The sequence below is a fragment of the Xylocopa sonorina genome, chromosome 14 (assembly GCF_050948175.1).
Source record: "Xylocopa sonorina isolate GNS202 chromosome 14, iyXylSono1_principal, whole genome shotgun sequence".
Lineage (NCBI taxonomy): Eukaryota > Metazoa > Arthropoda > Insecta > Hymenoptera > Apidae > Xylocopa > Xylocopa sonorina.
In genome coordinates this window covers 3,095,790-3,106,117 of record NC_135206.1, presented here as the reverse complement: position 1 = coordinate 3,106,117, position 10,328 = coordinate 3,095,790, and positions in this window count along the sequence as shown.

The following is a 10,328-nucleotide window of genomic DNA, read 5'->3' as shown; positions in this document are numbered from 1 at the left end:
TCCGTTTAGAGTCAAGAAGCGGCGTTACGCCAGCCTTTAGCCGGCTCGAGCGTGCAATTACCCTCTTCCTCGCGGCAATATCGCGGCGGACTTAATCGCGAGCTGATTTCGCGGGTAAATTGAGAACGACACGGTGCACACGAGCAGCTGATCAAATTTTACGAGCGTTACGATGGAATCTGCGATCACATAGCCGTTGAAAGTTTTTTTTTTTTTTTAGAAAAACTGACAAAATGTGATAACTTTCAGTTCGAAACGTGCAAATTACACTCGATTGCATCATAAACAATTGAAAGCGCTTCTGAGAGCGATCGTGAAGTCAAAAATGGGCGTCAAGGTGTTAATTCGAAGCGGATGACGCGCTCTGCAGGAAACGCTTGGCCCAGCGTCAGACGCCAAGGCGTAATCTCGTGGAAAGTATCACTCGTCCGCTGCAATTTCGCAATCAACTCGCTAATGCTCAAAAGAATCGTCGTTGATCGCGTGATCTCCTTTGTCGAGCCGCTGGTTCCACCCTCGTTTCCTCTTCTCGACCCTCTTCAGCCTATTTCTCCTTCGTTCTTCCTCGAAACGACTGTTTACTGGCTATTTCCGACTTTATTTGCTGAATCTACCATCGATTCTACTGGGTCATTTATTTTATGATATTGTGGAGTTTTTGAAGGGTTAATCTTCAACCAGGAAATTTATTTTAAGGTTAGGTTGCGTTATATGTCTGTTTTTTTATTATTGTTGATGAAACGAATCGTGAAATGTCTGAAAAAGGGAAAAAAATATAGAAATTCGAAGCCTGGCTGGTTGAAGGACGATATGGTGGCTTTTTAGAAGGGTGAATCTCCAGTCTAGAAGAAAATTCACTTTGAGGTTATATCTATGTCTCATTGTTTTTTCATTTGATCAAATGAGTCACAAAATATCTGTATATAGAAGGAGAAAAAGAAAGAACGACAAATACAAAGCCAAGCTTGTTGAAGGACGATAAAGTATCCTTTTAGAAGGATTAATCTCCAATCAGGAAATTTATTTTGAGGTTAGTTTAACTTATATGTCTGTTTCATTACTCAGTTCAATTAAATGAATTACAAAATGTCTGTATATGAAACGATAAAAAAAAAATACAAATACAAAATCAAGCTGGTTGAAAGACGATAGATTGTCTTTTTAAAAGTCTGAATATCTCCAACCAGAAAAGAAAATGTCTAATTACATTCAATCAGACAAATCACAAACTGCCTGCACATGAACCAATACAAAAAAAAGACACAATTACAAATACAAAATCAAGCAGGTTGATCCAAAGCAAGGATCTCCTCCACCAATCTTTCTCCAAAATTACGAATCCAATTTTCCGCATACTTCGCATGCAGCACTCAAGTAACCAAGACGCAGTGTCCACGTGCAGTTCTCCACTCGTCCCTCAGGACTCTTCCTGCACACTCGCAGTTCCCACTCACCCCTCATTATCATCCCTGGCGTCCCGCGCCGCTGCAAAATGGGGCGTTTTATCAAACGCGAGGTTCGCCTGGAGCCTGAAATTTGTCCAACGTAGCGGAAGCCCCGGATTACGCGTTCACGGGACTTCCGTCTCCCCTCCAGCAGGCTTCCATCCCTCTCTCATTCCCACACCCCTCGATTTCCACCCCTTCGTCTTCTTACCTCCTCCTGGGCTCCTGAAAAAGGGTAACAAAGTGTTAAAGTTTTAATCCTGGAACGAGGAACGAGCGGGGGTGTGGGTTCCTCGAGCGAGTCCTTGGGACAAAAGAGGAGGCAGAGGAGGATGTAACTGCGAGAGGAGCGAAGGAGGAGGGTTCGCGAGGGACGCTGAGCGCGGAAAAGTCTTTGTAATCGCAGTTCTCTACTTTTTCCAAGAGTCTGGGGTTGCCAGAGGGGCTGCTGGAGATTCGAGGGTGCGAGTGGGGTGCAAAGCAGCGACCAGGAACTGTCTGACCGTGGCGAGGGTGCTGTGGGTCGAAAGAGAGGGGGTTGAATCCACCCTGGTAATGGTAAGGGTGCGAGGGTGTGCTTGAACAGGGATTTACGGAATTTATCACTTGAATTCCCTGTAAAGGATTAACAGACATTCCCTTGCTCTGCCAGGGACGCGCAGGGTGCACTGGGTTACGTAACAACTGCTTGCGACGATGGCCTCGCCTGGTGGATACGCAGAACTTACCTATTTCTCTCTTTCTCTCTCTCTTTCTCTCGCTTTGCTTGTTTCGTTTGGTCGTGCACCCCTTTGGCAACCCCCTCTGTATAAATGCCAGCGTGGAATTGTTTTTTCTCAGGCTGATTTAGCTTCAGCGAGGTTTCTTTTCGCTTCCTTTTGCCACCCTCTCTGCTTTTCTTTCTCCTACTCTCCTCTCGCGCTGTTCGTTTCTCAAGGATTTTTGATTGGATTCGAAGGAGAGAGGGTGTTGTCAGAGGGATATTATTGCTTGGTTTTAGACGTGTTTTACTTTTTTTGCGACTCAGCTTTGGGGGCGATGATGTTGTACTGTGCAGAGAAAACACCTGGGTTTTTGGGAATATTGTTTCAAGGGGAGTTCAAGAGTCTATGTATTATTTAATTATTGTTCGTAAAATAATTAATTTTTATTCGAGAAAAATCTGTGTCACGAGTTTATACAGTGTTGTGTAACATTATTTTAGACAATGTTCGATATTATTTGCTAAGGGTTTATATAGTATTAAATTATCGCTTGCAAAGTAATTAATTTTTATTTGAAAAAAATCTACGTTTACACTATTGTGTAATATTATTTTAGAGAAAGTTCAATATTGTTTGCCAAGAGTTTATACATTATTAACAAAGGTCAATATTATTTGGCAAGATTATATTTTATTATTAAATTATTGCTCACAAAATAATTAATTCTCATTTAAAAAAAAAATCTACTATTAATATTTGCATTATTGAGCAGAAATCCACATATAATTCAGTTCCAAAGTTATTTCGAAGAAATAAGAAAGGGTTGCAAGGATATGAAAAAGTCCTGCGTCCCTCGCAATGGACGATCGTCGAAAAATTTCGCAGCTGTGTCTCGTGACGTATGGAGAAACATATTTCGCGATGTCGTAGGACGCAGGATCGTTCGCAGGATCCGTTGGCCCTCCTCGAGAAACCGAGTATTTGCCACCGGTTGAATTTTCCTCGAGCGACCCTTCTTATCGTCCGAGACTTTACGAGCTTCGAATCGAGCGATAGAATTCCGTCAGACCGGCTCGTTGGACGAATGGCTGCCCAGATTTTTCTTTACGAGCCAGCGTTGGAATTAGAGGCAACGAATGGCTGTGATTTCGCTCGCCCTGTCCTGGCCATTTTTTAATCCTCTCAGTTCCTACTCGTCTCTGATACGGTTACAGAGATTTGTCAGTGCTGTCGTTGGTGAAGATTATCTGCTATGAAGCTCCTCTATTCGTACGAATTATGTACTTTGATTTAGTTCTATGGGTTTCGATTTTTGCTCTTGTGAAGGATTTGGATAGTTAAAAATTGAATTTGAGCAATGACAGCTGACTTGGTTCAATGTTTTTCGATTTTTGGTCTCGAGAACGACTTTGAAATATTTAAAAATTGAATTTGAGAAACTATAGTTGACTTAGTTCGATGTCATCGAAATTTTGGTCTTGCGAAGGATTTAAATATTTAAAAATTAAAGTCAATGAACTACAGCTGACTTAGTTCAGTGCCTTTCAATTTTTCTTCTTGAGAAGGATTTAAATATTTAAAAATGGAATTCAATGCACTATAGCTGAATTAGTTCAATGTTTTTCAATTTTTGGTCTCGAGAAGGACATAAATATTTAAAAATTGAATTCCACGAACTACAGCACACTTTGCTCTAATCTTCAGAGCTATTAATATTTACAAAAATCACACAATATAAATTTAGTATTCGCATAAATCTCTTCTGCATGGATCCTTCGCACTTTTTATTTTTTTGACATTCGACGAACAACAGCGTCCATTGCAGACGCTGATTTTCGACCTGGTTTTCAGGTCAGCTCTGTTATCGCATGCTCGTAATCGTCTGCCTAATTTCAGAGTTAATTTAAGGCGCGACGATGGAGGGGGGGCCCCTCTCGAGCAGGTTACTTGATATTCGCAATAACGGGATGCCTTCGAACTATTCGCGGACTGTTTCGTATGCGGCCCTGGTTACGAAGCTAACCTAAGTACAGTTGGCTAACTTATATTGAAGATGTTTGGAAGCTTTCGAGTCTGAATTGGCGTGCAGCGCACGATGCGCCGCCACAGTCGTCGAGCGTTCCAAAACACGTCCAACCAGAGCCACGCGAGACGGAAATACGCGCGACGCGAGCGTCTGCCGCGTGCAAAGCGCGAATACGCAGTCGACGCGCCTCGAACAACGCCACTTTCTGATTGCCAACCCTGCTGCGCCATTTAAAGATCGCCAAAAGGGGTGTAAAAATAATTTTCGATCCCCTGCGTCGAGCTCCAGAGCAGTTTTTACGCTCAGAAAGGTTTTATTCTGATTGGATTCGGTTCGTATGCTGTCTGATGGTTTTTAGGTTCTCTCAGAAGGCGAAAATGGGTTTATGAGGCGGTTCTCGAGGTTTCTCGTGGCTTTTTGTGTGCTCGATATTTAAAAAACACTGAGAAATTGATTTTTTCGGGGGAATTGCGCGACCTTTCACGTCGATTAGCCTGCGAAGAGAGGAAAAATAGAGAATCGCGGATGAAAAACGATAGTTCCGATTCGTTTCGCATAAAACCACTCTGCGAAAACAAAAACCAGGGGGATCAATGGAATCCATGCCTTTCGCGTGACTCTTTCTGCTCGAACCGCGACACTCGTTTTTTAACTACCATCGAGTGACAAAAAAAAAAGAGAGAACGCGACCATAAAAGCACAGTATTTCTGAAAAACTTGTCGCCTCTCAATCGAAATAATAAAACACACGATCATTTGTACGAAGACCAGAAAAGAAAAAATAAAATGTAGGACACGCGCGTTTGGAGCCATTTTTATCCTGTTGGAATTTAAACAGCGTGTAAAGACTGCACTGAATTAATTACAAAAGCCATAAAGCGAGCTCGACAATCGTCAAGAATATTTTTCAAGCTTCTTTTTTTTTTTTTTTTTAAATAAACGTGGATAAAGAAACTTTTTAAGACATCAAATTAGCTTTCATCGCAATTATAGAATTATTCATATTATTCAAACTCCTTTTTTTTATGTAAACGATACTGAAAACGTTATGTCAGTTTCTCAGATGTATAGGACAGTAAATTGAAAAACTTTGAAAAATGTTTTCTCTTAGATGATGTTGAATTTTTTAAATAAAATTGTTGTAAATTAAAAGAGCATGAAGGAGCAGTAAATAAGTATTAAAGCATAATAATTGTTAAATAAGTGGTTGACGATTTTTCAGATGTATAAGACAGTAAATTGAAAAACTTTCAGAAATGTTTTCTCTTAAATGACGTAGAACTTTTTAAACAAAATTCTTGTCAATTGAAAGAACATGGAAAAAGCAATAAATAAGTATTAAAGCACTATAATTTAAAAATGAATAATTACTGAGATATTTCGAACGAAAGTCGAAGGCGGTCTTATTTCACATTTTCAGCTGCGAAATCCGCAGCTGGACGCGAATGGATTTCATTTTCGAATGGGAAACAGCGTTGTTGAAGTAAAAAAGCGAAGTGGCTGGCTATTCTTCGTTTCGATCTGAGAATATCTGCTTGTTCCTCGCACCTGTCGCGTCTCATATTTCCTTGGAGCACGTTTCCACGAAACGAAGCGCTGGAGAACGAGGAGGAGACGAAGAGGTCGCGTGAAACACAAGAGAAAAAGTAGCAGCTCCACGTATTTTATTAGCCGTTGATGTATTATCCCAGAGTGTACGTGATTTCTGCCAATCACTGACGAGCATGTGTGTTCCTGTTTACGTTCACTGCGACCAGGACCCTCTCGACGACTACTGAACCAGTCAGGAAGGGAAATATTGGATGTACTTTGAGGGCCAGCTGGTATTTATTGCGTGGAAATTGGGAATTTCCTGTATTTCTTTAGTGTATTAATTAATTAATGAGTTAAGGATATTTTGTATCAGTGTTGAATTATGTTTGGTAATGTTGTGTGATAAGAATTGAAGAAGAGTTTGAAGGGTTTATGAGAATACTAAATTTGTATTTTGTGGTTTTTGCGAATATTAAGATTATATGGATGTATTAGAATATTAGATATTGGAATGTAGAAAATTGTATATTAGAAATCTGGAGATTAGAGCAAAGGATCTGTAGTTTATCGAATTTAATTTTTAAGTCCTTCGCGAGAGTGACAATTGAAACACATTATATTAGAAAATGATATATTAGAATTTAGAGAGTTACATGTACGTGTAAACTCACGTATCATCCAAATTTACCACTCAGATAGTAAAATTAAAAATCAAAAACCTTTCTCAAAAATAGCAATCACTTTGACTGTTCCATAAATCTTGCTATGAAATATGGAGTGAGCTTCAAAATTGATAATTTTGGGAATTAAACACAATGCGCTCTCAAATGTAAACATTGACAATCATCCACGTTAACAAATCTTGCTATAAAATATGAAGTGAGCTTCAAAATCAATAATTCTGGAAATTAACCCCCATAAAATTCTACCCTTGCATAGAAAAGATCTCTCAAACATAAAAATTGTCAATCACTCATATTAAAAACTCAACCAAAGCACAACATTAGCCAAAAAAATTTCATAAAAAACGCAACCAAAGCACATTAGCTGAAAAAATGTCTACCCTTACATAAAAAAAATCTCTCAAACATAAAAATTGTCGATCATCCACATTAAAAACTCAAGCAAGAATTTCATTAAAAACGCAAACAGAGCGTAACATTAGCCGAAAAGATTTCATGGCAGCGCAGCTTCCTCTCGAACAGCCCCAGAAGCGAGTTTGGGGGTGGATTTTTCCCCCGTCCGCGAAGAATTAAGATGTCTGCCGCTAACGTAATTACGAAAGTTCCTGCGTAATATCGTCTCGCGGCGCTGGTAATCGGATTAGCATAAATAAGCCGTAACCGATTCGTGGTTTACAGTTATTGCGAGCGTGTGTACAGCAATAAAATGGTACTCGCGCGTGCGCGCGCGCCAAAGGAAAAGTATAATGTTAGCAGGGGCTTATCTGGCGGGTACACGGAGCCTGCACACGGCCAAGAATATTTAATGGACCGTGGAGCAGCCACGGAGAATCGCAAATAAATTTCGCGCCGCGAGTTTATCGTCTGTGAAAATATACCTTCGATTCCTCTCAATTTCACGGTGCCTCCGCCACCCCCTCCAATCTTATTCGCGAAGATTGTTAGATCGACTTTAGTCGTTTTACTTTGTTTAAACTATCTATTCTGTTGGTTTAGTTTGGGTTTTTTGGGGGCATCGAGTCTTGGATGGGTCGAGCAATTTTTCTTTTTTTTTGAGAGAGACAGAGAGTTGCAGGAATTTTTGCAACGGTTGACAGATGTGTTGCGTTCTTTATTTCTTCTTGATTATTTTGCTGGGAATTTTTTAAATAGTTGAGCGTTGAAAGAATGAAAGTTCTTCAATTTGACTCTTCAAAAGTAGCTAATTATCATTTTTAAATGCTTTTTTTTCGACTGAGATGGAAGAAACTTATTATATTAGTAGAAATTGTGACGATAAGTCAGTGGATACTTGTCTCCCTCAGACATTGTTTTCCTTTATTTAAATAATCTGTTTTGTTGGTTCATTTATCGTTTTTTGGATGCATCGAGTTTCAGATGGATCGTGCAATTTTTTTTTTAGAAAGTTTCAAGCGTTTTTGCAAGGGTTGACAGACGTTGCATTCTTCGCTTGCTCTTGATTATTATTTTTAAATAATATTTCCCCCTAAATAATCTCTTTTGTTAATAAAACCATCATTTCATAGATGTATCGACTCTCAGATGGTTCGTACAAATTTTTTTAGAGCTTTTCAAGAACTTTTGCAATGGCTGACAAACCTTGCATTCTTCATTGCCTCTTGCTTTTTTTTCTGAGAATTTTTTAAATAGTTGTGGGTTGAAAAATTGAAAGTTCTTCAATTTAGCTCTTCAAAAGCAGCTAATTACAATGTTTAAATGCTTCTTTTTTAACAGACACGAAAGAGACTTATCGTACCAGTAGAAATAGTGACGATAAGTCAGCCAATGCTAGTTTTCTCATCGCAAACCGCCCACAGTTCCATTCTACCATCCTCGCGTATAGAGTCGAGCAATTTTTTCAGCGAAAACTGCGACAAGCCACTGTTGTAGCCGACAGGCAGCAGGATTTATAGCGTGGGTGCATAGACCGTGTCGAGCTTTGAGGTTGAAGTGGATTCGAGTTTCACGCGGCGCGATCCACTCGCGACATTGTTTTTCCACGCAAAATTCTTGCGTTCCTATTCGAAAGCAATTTTCCACCAGCAAAAATGAACAATAATAATAAAACACTCGATTTTTAGTTAGCCATTCTCATTCTCCTCTTTGTGAAAATTGTGCCATCCAAAAACAGCAGAAAACCACAGAAGGGGTCGCGTTTTATCGAATCCACGCGAAGAGAACGAAAAGAAAGAGCCTGAACGAGACACAAACAGAGTTTAACAACAGAGCTCGCAGGAAGTGGTGAATTCGTCGATGCTGGAAGAATCGTGTCGCTTCCATTCGTCTCTGTCAGCTTTTTCTCTCAGCAACTGTCCCAATACTCGCTTTACTTTTTTGCTGGGCTTTAATTTCGTCTCTGACCATGTCAAATTAACAAAACTTCGTTACAAACGACAATAACTTTCTTACAAATTTTTCTTAATCAATTGCTATTTTTTATTCTTTGGATTTTCTAAAAAAATTATTACAACTTATTCTTCTTTGTTTGTTGAATTTGTGAAAAGAAAAATTGGGTAAATTGTTTTGTCACTTTATTTCAGATTATTCTTATTAAATTGCTATTTTTTATTCGTTGTATTTCTGAAAAAATTGTCGCAATTTATTCACTAAAAATAATTCTATTTTTTATTTATTGTATTTCTGAAAGAATTCTTATAATTTATTCATTAAAAATATTTCTATTTAATTTCTATCTAAATATTTATTTTGTTGAATTTCTGAAAAGAAAAATTGGATAGATTGTTTTGTCAATGTTCGAACGCTCGACGCAAGTTCAAATACTGGCAGAGGACACGAGAACATCCGGTTCATCGCAAAACATCTGAACTGCAATACTTTTCGAAGCTTCTTGTCTCATTTTTACCCACCCTGGCCCCTCCTTCGAGCGTTCGATCGTCTTCCAGCAGTGTTGGCGAACAACAGCGACTTTCGAAAAGTTGTTCAATTCTGCGCGTCCCACGGACGAGCACGGGAATGCTTTTTACCCTCAGCTTCCTGCTAGGCCCCCCCTCTTCTCGCGCTTTTGATCCTCTTCGAAGAGGCGAGGTTATATCGCGAACGTTTCTTCGCAGCATTTCGAATGCGAGTCGCGAGCAGGGTCGTTGACGCGAGAAACTCGACGAGACCGCAACCGGAAACCGCCTGGTACCGCTGCTGTAAAGTTGCCCAATTCCTGCGAGCCCCCACCCTTTTTGCCAGATGCGAGCGTAGTTTTATTGTTCGTTGTTCTGAGAATCGCTGAGGAAACTTAAGGAATTTTGGAAGTTTGAGATTTTGGAGTGTTTTGTCTTGTGTTATTTTTTAATTATTTATTTTGAGTAGGGAAGTATTTTGTGTGAAATGAGAGTAAAAGTAGAAATTGTAGCTTTGAGCATTTTTTTTATTATGTTTGAGGCGAATTTATGGGGTTTATGTTTATTAAAATATTCATTTATGAGCTTTTTTTAGACGTAGAAATATTCTGCGTTACACTGTGAGAGTAGGAGTACAATTTATAGCTCTGATAATTTTTTATTAAGTTTGCAATGAATCAATGTGGATTATATTTGCAAAATTATTCATTTTTATGAACTTTCAGACATAGAAATATTCTATGCTACACAAAAGCAAGAATATAATTTATAGTTAGTTATAATTTACAAAAATATTCATTTATAAGCTCTCAGACATAGAAAATAAATATTCTGTGCTACACAAGAGTAAGAATACAATTTACAGTTATTTATAATTGATTTATAGTTTCAAATATATTCATTTATGAGCTTTCAGACTTAAAAATATTCTGTGTTACACTGCAATAAGAGTATGATTTATATATGTGATAATTTTTAAATTTTTTGTTTGAATCAACGTGGATAATTGAAGGAAAGGTTGATTAGCAATTGTTCCACGGATTCTCGCGATGTTTGCCCACGTGTTTCTCGGCTGGCAGCCTCTC